Source organism: Drosophila erecta, unplaced genomic scaffold (assembly GCF_003286155.1).
Source record: "Drosophila erecta strain 14021-0224.00,06,07 unplaced genomic scaffold, DereRS2 tig00000021-arrow-pilon, whole genome shotgun sequence".
NCBI classification, from domain to species: domain Eukaryota; kingdom Metazoa; phylum Arthropoda; class Insecta; order Diptera; family Drosophilidae; genus Drosophila; species Drosophila erecta.
In genome coordinates, this window is record NW_020825198.1 from 2,709,379 (window position 1) to 2,724,918 (window position 15,540).

A 15,540-nucleotide genomic window follows, 5' to 3' on the forward strand; every position below is an offset into this window, starting at 1 on the left:
GTGGGGATGTATGGATGTTTTTCAGCATTGTCATATGCAATTAGTGCAAAGAAATTCCGTTTGAATAACCAGAAGCCTGGCAGTCTTGGCTTCTCGCAACCGCCCGTTTTAAGCGCAATCCAATTATTTACGCCAGCTAAGCACAAACTTAAATAGTATATAGTAGAACCCCCCACCCCCCAAACCCCACCGAAGCCGCAGTTTATCCGCCTCTTAGAGCGCTTGATAAACCGTTCTAACGACATCCGCTTGATATACCGGGGCTCGGCAAACAACAACATGCTCGTTTACTCAAACATTTTGCACACATTAAAAATTAATTACAAAAAGTTGATGCTCGCATAGTTTATGCCCCTGCCCGGCGACAAAGCAGCCAAGCGATAAGCCACCAGCCCCGGCAACCAGCTCGTACTACCCATGTGGCATGTGGCATGTGGCATATAGCATGCAGTGCGGCGTTGGGAGCCTAAGCCGCTGATTGAGGTCTTTTCGCATATGCCAAGCTCACGAGCTGCCATTAGCAACGGCTCACTTAAAGAAATTCCCCAGCACAACGATGAGAGTAAAGAGTATTTGGTTACCGAATATTGAACAACATATTTATATATTAGTAGTGGAAAACGCCTTGTACTTGGTGAAAGCCATAGTAGTTTATCTGAGTGCAGGATGTGCTGGGGGGCATGGCTGTAGGATTTCAGCGGGTTAAGGATGTAGCTGCAACAGCGGTTAAAAAACTTTCTAATCAACTCATGAACTTTGTTGCTGTTGCTTTTGGTCGGGCTTTAGCTGCTCGCTGGTTGCAAATTCAATGCGGCAGCGAAAAAGTTTCTTGGCCAAAGTGAAAATTATACCAAAAATTCAGCTGGCAACATCGTTTACCGCCGGCCGATGTTGCAGCTGCTTTGCTGTCTTTGTTGGCGCAATAATTATGACCCTGTTTTGTTTTCCGCTCTTTTCCGCTTTTGTATTTTTCCACCCCTTTTCGCAAAGCTTTTTGCCAGAAGCCAATGCAATTGGAGCTGGGGCTAAAGTTGTCTAAACAGAAATTATGTTTTGTGGCCACTGTAAACATGCAACGCACAAAGTGCAACCGAACTAACTAACTACCAACAGCAACTAATGGCAGCAGCAACACCAACAACCTGCAGCCTAATTGGTGTCAGCATTTCACTGTGACTGTGAGTGTGAGTGTGAGCGAGTGTGACTGTGTGCGTGTGTGTTGGCCAAGTGCAATCCTGGCTGCTTCTGTGTCTGTGCTCAAATTGCAACTAAAGACGAGGATGCAACACACAGGAAAAAGGCAAAACCTCGCACACAGGACAACAAAAAAGGCAACACAAACAAGCTACGACAACGAAAACAACTTAAAAATCCAGAACAAGATAGAGCGCTTAAGCCGAGGTCTGCGACTCAATGATACCCTGTAGTCTCTGCTCTGCGACTTAATGTAGTGCGTACCTAAATGTCTGAGATTAAGTAATAACTAATTTATTATTTATAATATCTTAAAATGCATTTTTAGACAATATTCCTCTTCGATTTAATCCATAATGTAATATAGATTTTTAGCCTTTAGTTTGGTAATTAGTGCCCCTACATATTCATAAAATGACTATCCCCTTTCGCTTTGCAACTAGGAGGTACGCGAATCCAGAACAACACTAAAACCACTCTCACGTGGAGCTTGAGGCCCCAGCCCAACAACAGCAGCAACCACAGGATGGTGGTGGGTGCCACTGATGGGTGGTTGAGTGGGTCATGCATATGCCCAAATGGAGCCACATAAACAAAGCAGCACCCCATCTCCATGAAATTCCACTCCGGGTTTCGGTTTCGGTCTTGGCTCCGGCTCTTTTGCTCCGGCTGATGAAAGACTCACGGCCCGAGGCCGGTCGACCCACTGGTGTCCATGTGGTAAGCCCGCTCCCAGATCTGCACTCAAAAAAAAAATATTACGATTTTGCATTCAGCACTTTTACCCTAGTTTATATAGATTTTTGAAAAGTTGCTTGTGCAATAAACACTATTAGGGAAAACTTTATTAGGAGGAATTTTTTCAAAGTCTGCTACAAAATTTGTTTTCATTTGTTTTTGGTTTTTAATAAGCTTAAGTCTGAAACTAGTTTTTTTTTATAGCCAAACAGCACTTCAGTTAATTGAGATGCAATCCTCAGAATTTTTGTAGTGCCTCTAAAGTTGTGGTAAATATTTTTCCTGTGGAGCAACTTGGCAACCTCATGCAGCAGCGGTGTGTCCAAGGAAGTGGGGCAGTGGCGATATGCAGGCAGGGATTTGGGTGGCGGCAACAATTTGCAAAGTTGCTCGCATTTCTCCCGCAAGGAAGGAGCGCCGGAGAATGCAGAACCAAGATTGGTGGGTCTTTGTGTGCATGTACGGCTGCTTGATCCACATTTTTGCCCACTTCTTGCAAACTCCATTAGCCCCGCCGCCGCCAGGAGTCAACAAGGAATACGGCCACATCCAGAGCCTGCACCACAACCACAGCCACAGCCACACTCACATTCAGATTCACAGTGGGTCAAGCCGAGTGGTGGTGCCGCCAGATGGATCGGTCTAATTTGAATCAACAAGGAACTGGTCTTCTGTGCCCTTTGACTCACACACCGCTATCGTATTTGCTCAGCCGAAGAGTGCTTTAAAATTCCCAGCCACTTGGCGAGTCTCTTTCTGCATGGCCAACACCTCTCCACCTCTTTTTTGCCCCACTGTGCCCGTGTCCTCACCCACTTCCCCTGCCGCACCCACTTCCACACCCACCTCGAGTGACAAACGATGGTCCACTTCAATGTGCACACACGCTGAGTGCGTGTCCGGGTTCCGGACTCGGACTGTGGATTCCGGACAGGCGGTACTCCCAGACCAATGCCTCATCGAGCCTACCCAAATGTGATGCACTGTGAGAAAATGCAAGTATGCCATGCCACCTTCCCGCGACTTTAAAGCAAAAAATCATCCTTGAACTGCATTTTTCTTAACCACTTTTTGCTAGGCATCCTTTTGATTGGTTGATGTTAATTGGTTGTTAGCCACGATTTCGCTCAGTGTTTATGTGCCGGAACAGAACCCACTCCTGCACAAGTGCGTGCTGGAGCTGCTCTCTGGCTAAATGGGGATTCAGCGGGGTGCCGATGCAATGGCCTCATAGACGTGGATGGCGTCGTGTCAGTTGCGCAACTATTTACGGAGCTGCTAAAAAAGGACTCGAAAGGAGGCATAAATAACTGGGATGCTGTGCGGCGGTGCACTCGTCCGCCCCCTCTGCCACGCCCCCTCTGGCCACGCCCTAATACCCACCTGCTGCGATGCACGTCATGTGTGCGGAAACGGAAATTGAATCTTGAAACTTCTTTTCAGCGCATGTGACACTTCCGCCGGCCTGAATTTTGATAATGACATTTGCATTTTCGCATTATTCGATATTTTCAATTAAATTTGCAATGCGCAGTGTTGTTGGTGGTGAGTTCTGCGTGTCAGTGTGTCCGTATGTACGTATGCACGTATGTCTGTGTGTCCTGTGGCGCGGGATTGGGCATCCATTGATGCACCTCGGATATCCTTGGTTTGATTCCTCTGGCATCCATGTCTGCACTTAATTAATGCATATTATTGACAAAGGCATGTTTGTCTATTCACGCATGTCTGCACACCCACACTACCCACCACACATTCTTGCAAACAGGACATGCCACACGCACACACACACGCACTGGCGCACCCATATTGCGTATACGCTTTGATGTCCATGACGAAAATTTATGGTTAGCCAAAACTGAAGCCAAGAGCGATATTTTAAAGCGGCGTGCAGACAGTAAATTGAATGAAAACAATTAGCATTGTGTGGGGTTTATGGTTAACCCATTGGCCACCCGCTTCCCCGAATTTTCCCATCGCCGAGGTGGAAAATCTGGTTCGTGCTCAGCGAGCATTAAGCTGTTTAGTGGCTTCACTAATTTGATTTCAATTAGTTGTCACAATTAGTGAAGGAAAAACCGCAGCAAGTAAATTAGTTGCGGATTTCCTGGGGGTACAAGCGAAACTCCAAGGGGGCCATGCAATTTCGGCAAGTGTATGTTTGTGGTGTCCCCTTTTGAGATTTCAGTTTGATTATTTTGCCACGACTGCGGTTGTTGAGGCTTATTACAGATGAATTTCAGTCAACTGGAATTTCGCAATTTCACTAAGTGAAAAATCATGACAGACATCATGAAGTACGCTCATTTGTAATGTACAAATAAATACGAATTAAATACGGTTTAATCCACACTGAGTTATCTATTAGTGAATATTATAGCCTCACTAATTGTACGATCCGAACTCTTTTATACAAGTCGCTTTGATTGCTGATTCTAAAAACGATTTGGTCCTTTGTGGCGGCTCTAAATAAATTAAGGGTTTCATTTTCTCCCTGGAATTGCTTTCTGCCAGCTTTCAGCGTCAGTTAGTTTTTATCATGCAGTCAGTATATTTTCCAGTTCACTGCATTTTCATTAGAGTTAACTCTAACGCTTCGCTTTTTCCGCGCTTTGCACACACGCCTTTCCCCCCGCCCCTCCGCCCCCCCGCCAACACGGCTTTGCGCCATAAAGTATGCAACGTAAACAAGGCCATAACCGTGGGTGAAAGAAAGAAAAGGGCCACCTATGCGCTGCCTTATCAGTGGCATCAGCACCCCAGCAACCCGGCTAAGAGCAGCCCACCTGGTTGTTAAGGTGATTCCGGCTTTGTTGAGCTTGTTGCCTTGTGCTCTGATTATGATTTGTCTGGCTTACCCACCTGCCCACCTGCCCACCTGCCCATCCCACGTGCGCCTGCAGCTTAGGCAGCATCTTATGACACCTCCTGCTCCTGCTCCCGCTCCTGCTCCTGAGCCAGTACAAATCCTTTTACGGTCTGCCGGTCCCTCGGCTGCCTTTATGGCAAATGTGACAATAAAAACATGATTTAACTTTGGCCTGCCGCACACTCACACTCACACTCTCATCCGCACCGAGCCACCACAGGGACCGCATTCGCCAGCAGAGAGAGAAAATGCTATATGTTTAAGGATGCATCCTCATCGCATCCTGGCGCACCTAGTTTCGTTATACTTCTGGTGGTTGGAAGCTGCTAAGGAGCTGTTTCCAGATTTCAAACTTAAGATACTTTTCAATTGGCTTGGATGCCTGCAGAATCTTAGGCGCACCGATTAAAGGCACCCACTTGAGACCATTCATCTTGCTCATAGACATTTCTTTCAGTGCGCCATCTCAGACTCAGATTGCACATTATTGTAATAACATGGCTTACAAACACGCCGGCAGCAGCACAAATAGCAGCAGCAACATGGCCAGCAATAACAACCAAAGGAATAAAAGTGCCTGCACCGGCGAGGCGGGCGCATCCTTGCATGCCAGGACTCACATTCTCGCAGCCAAGTATCCTGTGTGCCGTCGGGTTGCCCAGGTGATTTGCCAGTGACGATAGTCCAAAGGACGCATGACAATTGCTCTGACTGACTTACTGTGTGTGTGTGTGGGTGGCTGTGTGCTTGTGGGGAGCACTTGGCAGTGTAATCCTTCAGCCGCTCGGCTCCTCAGCCGTTTATTTTTGCCCAGTGACATTTTATTATTATTTAACAAAGGCCACCCCTCCGCCCCTCCGCCCCTCCGCCCCTCCGCCCCTCCGCCCCACCGCCCATCGCTGTTAACCCTTGACACTGTTTATCTGTGTGCGTAAAAGTTCAGCTGTCAGTCAGCCAGTCACTTTGACTGTGTGTGTGTGTGTGTGTGTGGGTTAATGGAGATGGGCGTTACGGGTTACAAGATTCCGGGGTTAAAGTTAGTTACCGTAGAGGCAGCAGTTTCAGTAGTAGTTTCATTGCCTCTGCTCCTTTTCGCCCGGACTTATTTTCGAGCCTTTGCAGCTGTGGCTGTGATTTAATTTTCGTCCTGTTTGCCTACCCCCAATTTCGCTCACTTCTGACGATGGCTATATCTAACCCGTTATCCTCCGGAAATCCCCGATATCTGCTTGCTACGTGTGTGTGTGTGTGTGTGTGTGTGTGCTAAACTGTTAATGTAATTGTGTCCAGTTAGGACTGTTTGAGATACTTAGAGCACTTTGCGTAATTGGCTCGGAGTGTGCATGCATAAAACGCTTTGTTTAGCCCAGATGGAACAACAAAAGATTTTGGCCGAAGAGTGTAGGGCTTAATAAATTTTACCTGCTACGGATAGTGCAATGACATCTGAAAAGGAAGCTCCAGACTAATTGGAATCCTTCGTCAATGAAAATTAAATCAATAGTTTTGCGTACGGAGAAAGGTTCCTATAAGCCATAAAGTTAATAGCGGACTTTCAACGCATTGAGCCAAGCACTTGAGAGCCGCAGTTTACGGCTTAGCGGATGTCGCCCGTACCGACAAGTCCAACAGTTGAGTCAGTCAACCGGATTGCGCAAAGTAAACTGCAAAGCAATTAACATTGTTTTCCCCAACTGACAAAGAACGAAACTTTGCTTCGACAAATCCTTGGGCCAAAGCTGCGCTACTTTAAGGATTTGGCAGGCGAACAAAAAACCAGTGCCACTAGTGAACTGTGTGCGGGTGACTCGCCTTTGGCCAAGTGTAAGCGATAAGGGATACGACCGAACCGCCCCACCCCCCGACTGACCACCAGCAAGCAGGACATTCCGGAACCAGGACTGCACCAGGACCAGTTAGTCCGCTCACATGGAATTGATATGTGGCCTGGCTTGGCTGCATCCGCCGCCGTGGCTTTTGTTGCACTTATCTGGCGCTGCCGTTACGCACAAGTGGCTATGGCGAAAGGATGTGCACTAGGCGAAATCTAGGATGCATCTCAAGAATATATCGAAGGTGCTCCAAGGGTATGCAAGCACGCCTTTTGAATGCAAAGGTCCGAAAGATTTGAAAGAACAATTTGGCAGTGGAGAGATTATTAGAACTTGGATTGAAGATCATGCTCACAAACTCTCATGATAGAAATAGTTCTCAAATAGGAAGCTTCCCGAAATTCCTGGTGCACATTTTTCCGAGTGCCACATGCGACTTCCACCCCATTTTGCGGGGCCACCACAGAATTGTTATATTCAGTAATTATGTCCAATAAGCGACGAAGCGTGAAGACAACGCCATCCTACCCATTTTCCACCCACAGAACCCCGCCCACCGGAAGGAAAGCGTTGTCGTTAATGTTGTCGTTATGTAAGCTAACCCAGTTTTAGCGTCGACATGGCATTTCCTTCCTTCCTGTTCCTGCGTTAAATGCAATCCTTGAGCGAAATCCGCAAGAAAAGAATGAAAGGCGCCCACTCGAGCTGCTCGGGTTTGGGTTGGATAAAGATTGCTGACTGCATGACACGCCAGAGCAGGCAGCAAAAGTTAAGCCACGTGCAGAAAATTCACTTCCGTCACACACACACTCACACACTCGAACACACATACACACACACACTCACAGTGGCACTCACGCTCTCGAGCAAAAAGGACGCTGAAAGAACAAGAGGCATCTAAACTTGCATTGCATACTTTTGGGCTGCCACCGAAAGAAAAACTCCTGACAGCGGAGGAAAATCAAAAGGAGAGGAAAAGGGTGGAAAAGCCCTCGGAGCATAGAAAAAACGAAATGTTAGAAGGCCAAAGAAGTGCCCGGGCTACAAATTTCCTCTTACTTAAAATTGCTGTCTCACTCCGCTCTTTTTTGACCGACCCGATCTCAAGTTTTTCCAGACCAACCGAAAACCCATCACCAAGATTGGCGTATTTTATCAGTGCCACTAATCAAAATGAATCAGTGGGTGTGGTTGTGGTGCAGCAGTATAAATAGGGAAATAATTAAAAAGGTTGCATACCTCTGCAACTCAATTTATTGTTGTTCTACCTTTACTCTGAGCTGCTCCGTTTTCTTGTCACTCGTGAGAACAGCCCCTTAAAAATGTTGTAAGCATCTCTTAAACAAAGTTAAATATACAAAAACGAAATATGTAGTTTTGTCTTGCGAAGTTTAATTTTTGGTTCGTGAGGACTGCTCTTCTGTTTTGTTGGACTGCTAATGTGTTGTGCCTCAAAAGCTCCTTCAGCCGTGCCTCATATCCCAGCTCAGAATGCTCAACGTGCCGCCCACCGCTCCCATCGACGTTTCTACAGGTGTAAATGTCTCACAAGTGCACTCTACACACATGCGATTGCCGGCTGTCTAAGGGAGTCCTCGTGCTCCTCGTCCTCGTCCTCGTCCTCGTTGTCGTCCTGCGAACTCCTTGCCAACGCAATGAGGGAACCACCCTCATCATCCCGGCTGCTCGTTGTGGCATGCTTAAGCTGCTTCCAGTTTGGCCAGGCGAACACCTTCATGGTTAAAAGTGGCCACCTGGAGGAGCTGCACCATCTGCCCACTCCTGCGCCCTTCAATATAAAATGCTCACATTTTGCAGGCAACTGCCATCTCTGCACCCACACATTTGCCCAACGAGTGTGTATTTTTGTTGAAATAAATTTTATTTAAACTTTCGCTGCCGCTGGATATGCACTTTTTTTTATTTTTTCTGCACCATTTTGGTATTATTTTTTTCCTTGCAACGTGTGAAATTCAATTATACAGCAGATTTATATGTCGAGCATGGAGCTGGGTGCATGAGCAGCTCTTCCTTTTTATTTGAGGAGGCACACTCAGCCCACACACCGACCATGCAACATACACGTACATATATGTGCGTTATAAAAATGCAATGAAATCAGTTCGCCATTCAAGTGGAAACGGTTTAATATGCGTATAAAAGGCGAATATTACCCAAAGCCCTTTTGATGCAGTGTTCTATTTCGGCTTTGCCAGGGATAAATGTATTTTGCTGAGGTGGATGGAAATTGATAAATATGCAGAGGAACTGAAATGACAAAACATTGCTAAACGTATCAAATTTGTTCAAGTGTGGCGCAAAGGTGGATATAATAGCTGTTTAGTTTTATGCTATTTAAAACTGAAAGCTAATTTTCAATTTTGAGTCGAGTAACTACACAGTTTCCAAATATTTAACGTTCATTTTGGGGTTTCGGCTTCAACTTACACGACCGAGAATAGCTTCAAATTTGCTTGCATATTACGCATACGCCATGGTGGCTTCAAAGTCGCAGGCGCTTACATTAACATTATTATGCATCTGTGTGGGGCAAGTTCCGTACCCGGAGCAGCCATCTTGTATCTGCTATCTGCTGGTTACGTGGTGTGCCACTTGGCTCGGACCTGGACTCCTTGGACCCCGAACCCGGTCTCGCTTGGTTTGCCGCCTGGTTGAGCAGTGAGCGAGCCAGGAGCTTCTTTTCCTTTGGCGCCAGGAAATACCCTTTGAGGAGGTCCTGTGCTACTAGCCGACTACTAATAAACTGCTAAGCTCTTTGCCTAATTGATTTCTTATAAATGAAATGTTTGATCCGAATATCTATGACTTTTTATGGTATGCAGACTTGAACAGTAAGCATTTAATCTGAATTTGATTCATTGAAAGGGTAACTAACATTTAACTAAGCCACACTGCTAGCTGGCTGTCCTGTTTTTTCTTGGCTCGCCCATCGCCTGCTGTTGACTGTAGTTCGTGCCACATGGCGGTGGCATCTCACCTGGCCAGGCGGAGTCGAGGAGGTGGGTTTCCGCATCCACCGCTTTTATTTGCGTTCTTATTCCTTCGCTTTTGGGCTTCGCTCCGTTGCCATAGCATACTTATGGGCTGCAATTCTTCTGCTGCTGATGCTGCTTGTTTCTTATGCTTGACCGCCAGTTGCCAGGACTGCACTGTAATCTATTCCCAACTCTATTATTTCTTTATTGAAGGAGGAATTAGTATGCGAGTTTCAAATAATTACATTAAAGAGCTCGCCCTCCTGCAGAAACGCAGACTTCTTTAAAACTAAACTCCCTGTTCTCTAAGTATTCAGTTTCATGACTGCAACATCGTACTCATCGATGGAAAACCTTTAGTGGCAGCCACAACATCTCAATATTGGCTTGGACAGCCGCAACTTCTTCCTAATTTTTCCCGCAGTGCACGCCTGTTTTCCGTGTTCAGTGTCCTGTTCTGTGTCCGTTGCACATGCCGATTGCTCCACTTTGACATGTTGCTAGTTGCCACTGCCCCGCCCCCCGGCCCCCCGGCCGATGGCCGCCCTACGTTTCTCGGTGGCAGAATAACTTTGCTTATAAATTGTGGCATGTGTTTGTGCAGCGATGATGTTGCTGCTGCTGTATTTTCCACACAGCTCTTGCTATCTTGCTACTTTGCATTCTTTGCTCCGCACTAACGAGCATGCGAAATGACAAAGCTGGTGGGCGTGGCAGTGGCAGTTGCAGGGGCAGTGGCGTGATCCGAAGGAGCAGGAGAACTGCTGGCAAATGAACCAAGTGGCACTTTGTAGCATTAAAGAGGGGCGCGAGTGAGAGATGAAAGAAAGGGAAGCGGGCAACTTTAAATGCAAATTGAGGGGGAGTTTTGGGAAATCAATAGAAGATTTTTCTATGTCAAAGTGAAGCTGGAGCGATGCCTGGCTGACTGGCAGACAGATTCCTTGGCGGAATCTGTAATCTCGAGTCCCCAGCCTCGAACCTCGAGTCCTGGGCCTGGAATCTCGAATCTTGAATCTCGAATCGGGGATCCGCCACCCGAGACGCCACTCGACTTTGCAGCTCCATTTCCACTTCTGCCTGTGACAGTGAATTAAAAATGCATACGCTTTGATTGGCAAAAACTTTGCCTTCGGGGTTTTCCCTTTGAGGTTTGCCATGTAAAAACTGAATATTGCCCAAACGTTCAGCTTTAATCAATGAAAACTGCATCGCCCATTCAATTGGGTTCGCTGGTCTACCGCTTCATTTGCATAATTACAAATCATATTACTGATTGGGTGGCGGAATGGTAAGAATTCCATTCATATTGTTCACATACGCAATTTAATTTTATTTCCATGTATTCCCCTTTTTTTTTGATCTGCAAAAATATGGCAACAATTGAAAAGTCAAACCAGACTGCAGCGCAAGGGCAAAAACCGTAACAACAATAATATTATATTTCACAAAGAGGGCAGAGCTTTTTGGGGGGGCGTGGCAGTCTACATAAAAGCAGACGGATGAGACAGCGACGATTGGATGCTCTTTGATTGATTGGTAATTGGATTCGGAATGCATTTAGAGGATTTATCACTAGGCAAACGCAGACAGCTTTGATTGATGGCACTGCGATTTTAGCAGAATGAGTTTTTCAACAGCTTGCCACTTAAGGAAATTAAATCCAATGGAGGTGCGTAATTAAAATAACAAACTTAAATGGGACGCATATTTTTTCTAATCGGTATAATCATTTTAAATAGAACTTCATTAAACCGGGATAAGTTTCAATTAATTCCCTTTATTTAATTCACCAAGAAATTATGTAAAATATTATTTATGTTTGTTATAATTACTTTAACATTATACCACTTTCACTATCACTATCATTATTGTCTGAATTTTCTTTTGTACACACATCTAATGTGTTGTTATTACTAAGAATATTGTTTGATTACGACACATTTTAATTAAACGCTGCATAGAGCGATAAATGTCATTAATTATTTTTTAATAGTCACAAATTCACTGAATTGAGCATTCCACAAAAACATCTTTACCAATTAATAATAATTATTTGGCTAGAGGAAATAAACAGCATTTAATAAATTTGATTTATCTAACTGTGGTCTAAATGAAACATATACTTTAAAATTCTGCAGCAGACAATAAGCTGCCCATAACTCATTAGAAACTGCATAAAATATATAGAAATAATTTGCAAATACACAGAGATTGTGAGGAAATGGTGAAAGCCTACTAGTTAATAATAATCAATCTCATTAGTAAGATATTTGCAATGGAACATAATTCGACACAAACGGAGCGAAGTCCTCACAAATCGGTCAGAAACCTGAACCGACAACTTGCCGGCTCCTTTAATTATAATTATCCGCATCCAGGCTGCATATCCTGCATATATTCTCAGAAAGATAGATCTATGTACATATATAGTCCTCCAACTCCCACCTCCGCCCGACTGACTGGAGGGGGTGCATCCACACCTGCGTCCGGAGATGCGACTCCATGCGGCCCACCGGAAACAAGTTCTCTGGGCTGGAATCTGCTATCCATTGGTAACAATTTCAATATTCCCACCGACAAATAAACAGCAAATGTAAATGCAAAAGTCCTGTGCAAAAAGGAAATTTATGCATATTTAATAACAACATGGCAGGAGCAACTGGATATGGAACAGGAACAAGGATATGCCAACGACGACCAGCTACAAAATACAAGGCATTTCTCACGCATAAATGCACCCGACGAGATGAGAAATTCAGGAAAGTATGATGGCAAAATCGGGCTTTTCCGGGGGCCTGTCCCTACATATTGTATATATATATATCTATATATGTGGGGGGCCTAAAGCGGGCGGATGATTTGGGGGCCGAAACAAAATAGCAGCAGGAGCAACAGGGAACTTGCTACATTTTTGCTAGCCAAATAGTTTTCGCAAATAGTTGATTCACAAAAAAACCCGAGCCAAATATTGTCCATATATGTATATGTATTCATACTCATGTTCGTGGGCATATGTGTGTGTGTGTGTATTGTCGGACAGTGGGCGGGGGTGGGCGTGGCAGAGCCAGCGAACTGGACGCTAATCAAACTTTTTAATATGCCCTGCATGCAACGTGCGGCGACTTTTGTTTTGACACACCGCCGCAAAGTGGGCGGCAGCGGGCGGCGTTCATTGGGGGGGCGTGGCAAGTCGGTGCGGCATTATGAGATATATTTGATATGTGCATAATGCCCGAGTTATTAGATGATGGCATGTGTGGCAGAGTTGCCGCCGGCGAGCAGATTTAGTTCATATGTCTTGGCTACATGTGCGTTTTATGTGCTCGTCTTTTCAACTCAGGCTACAGTGAGCGAAAAGGGGGCAAGGAAAAGAAGGAAAATTCTCTATTTATATTATTATTATTATTATATTATCATGTTCCTTTTAGCTTTCTTTAAAGACTTAATACTTTTTATAGATAAAAACAGCCGAATTGTTTTAAATCTAATATAGCTTGCCTGGGTCAAAACTTTCAACCTCACCACATTTTCTCGCATCGAAAAGCAATTTTTCTCGCTCCTTAAAAGTAAGTACCGGCTCACGAGTCCGGAATGGATGGGCCAAATCCACTGGGCGAGCTCCTCGATCCCGGGTATAATGACAAAGCAACTGCCTCCACGGCGGAGCAAGTCGAGATGTGTGCTTTATGGGAGGTCAGCTAAAAATGCATCATCATGAAATGAAATCAAGTGCATTTATTTAGCTCCTCCCCCCGCCCTTGCCAGCTGCCATGTGAGTGGGCGGTTGGCGGCGTGGGGCATGGGGGCGTGGCAAGATGAATGATGCCGTATGTTACACAGTTGCGACTTCCATTTAGTTGCCAGTTTAAATACACACGGGTCTGGGCCAAAAAGAATTTTGGGCCTTTGTTCGAGGCAAGTCAAGGATGTGAAAAGGGATGTTTCGTGGATGTGGAGCTGCTGCACCCATTTTTTATGGCCCCATCCCGGCGAGAACTTTCAATGGCTGCGAAGGCGGCGACTTTATGCCTGATGGATGGACAGTTTGAAAGAAGTGAAATGTGGCTTAGGCTTGAGAAGGCTGTAGCTGCAGCAAATTGAAGAGGAATGGCAGCTGAAGTGTGCGAAATAGAAGCGAACTCACTGAAAAGGCTTTTGTAAGTTGGCCGGGAATGGAAACCATTGAATGGAAACCTCTAGGAGCTGATCTTCGAGATCATTATGCATATCGAGCTTACTATGCAATATTTTAATATTTTCTTAAGAATGCTTGTGCACCTATTTGACTAGGAGCATCTTTTTTGCCTTTTTGACTTAAATTCTTTGTATAATTTAACTAGAAATTGCCTTTGCTTTTAACGCTGCTAAAATTGTTCTGTTTTTACCAATTTGACGTCGTTTCTTTTATGTTTGCTCGACATTTATCTTCAGTGACCTTCCGACAGAAATTGTAAACAGAATTTTCGCCATTAAGGAAATTAAATCAAGAATATTTTCACGGAGAGTGAAACGAAATGTGGGCATGTGTGAGCTATAAAATGATAGTGTCTCTGGCTGGGAAAATGTGTGCTCATATTTTTCATAGACTGCCGAGAAACATTTCGAGAATTATGGAAAGAAAGCTGGAATCTGAGTCGACAGCCTCAGACAAAAGCGAAATGCACAAGTGCACAAGTGCATGACTATGGGGGAAAACAAGAGCAACTTTTAGACACATGCTGTAATAAATGAAACAAATTAATTAAAAGTGTGCAACGGGTCGGCTGGGTAATAAATGAAAAGCGAATCGCAATGGCAACCTAAAAGTTGCTCTCTTTTTGGTCTTTTTCTGTGTTTTTCAGTGTTTTCCAGATTTTTTTCTATTGTTGTGTGCGGCTGCTGTTGCTCTCGAGGCATGATAAATTATGCAGCCATCACCTTATTTAAAATGAAGATTAATTTAAGTACTGCCAAATGCTGTTGGCTCCCACTAACAGTTTTCCACAGCTTTCTCCCATTTGAGAAATTGTTGTGCGGCGAGCCAAACAAATGGCAAATGGCAAAGAATGTGATCCTCCTGGTGAGATTGCCAAATGGCTGTGGATTCGATGGCGGAGTGGATTGTACAATAGAATATTTAAATATGAAAGGCATTGTTGTTGGTTGCACATAGTTTTGCTTTGGCCTGATATGTTGGTTAACTCAATTATTAATTCTGCTGTGGTCAGAAAAGTTTTTGGCTTCATGTTATTTTTCAGTTTTAGAATTTTGTTTTTGCCAACCATTCATGCTTTTGTCACCTGTCGAGCGGGCTTAAATTCATAATCTAATACCACCTATTTATTTCGTTTTGTTCGACGCTACTTAACGAAATGAAATATTTATTTAAATGCAGATGCAGTCTTTAAAATGCCAAATGAACAATCTCTTTCAATGGCGACCAGCTAAGCCCCAGTCCACTACGATAAATGAAATAATAAATCCTCATATTTGGGGACCCCAAATTCGATGACAGCTGCAGTAATTGGTTTCACCCATTCAACGGACAGGTGGAATTTATCCACCTGTCAGGAGTTTTAAAAATGAAACATTTTCTTTCGGGCCGCATAATTTAATCAAGCAATTTAAATCTCCTTTTTCCACCTCAGGAACGTTGAATTATCAAATAATTCTCTATGATCGCTCTTTCCAAACTTAAAATGTATCAGATTAAACATGAAAGTGCTTCAGAAACGGCGAATAGCGAATCAGCGAATAATGCTCCCCAGTCGAGAGCACTTTATAGTTTTTAAAGCACCATATAATCGATTTGTTCAGGGCTTTCGCATTCGTTGACACGTGAACTGAGTGGCTTCACCTATTCCCAGGACCAGGATGGCATTTGCACCTGACTGGCGTGTTGTGGAAATCCTTGGCGGAGAATCAGCGA

The 15,540-nt window shown here is 44.6% G+C and overlaps 1 protein-coding gene across 1 annotated transcript in view; it reads right to left on the reverse strand.

The window, feature by feature from the left end:
- Positions 1-15,540, reverse strand: part of LOC6546153 (peroxidasin) — a 32,249-nt gene that overhangs the window by 15,386 nt on the left and 1,323 nt on the right. The gene's annotated exons all lie outside the window — the stretch shown is intronic.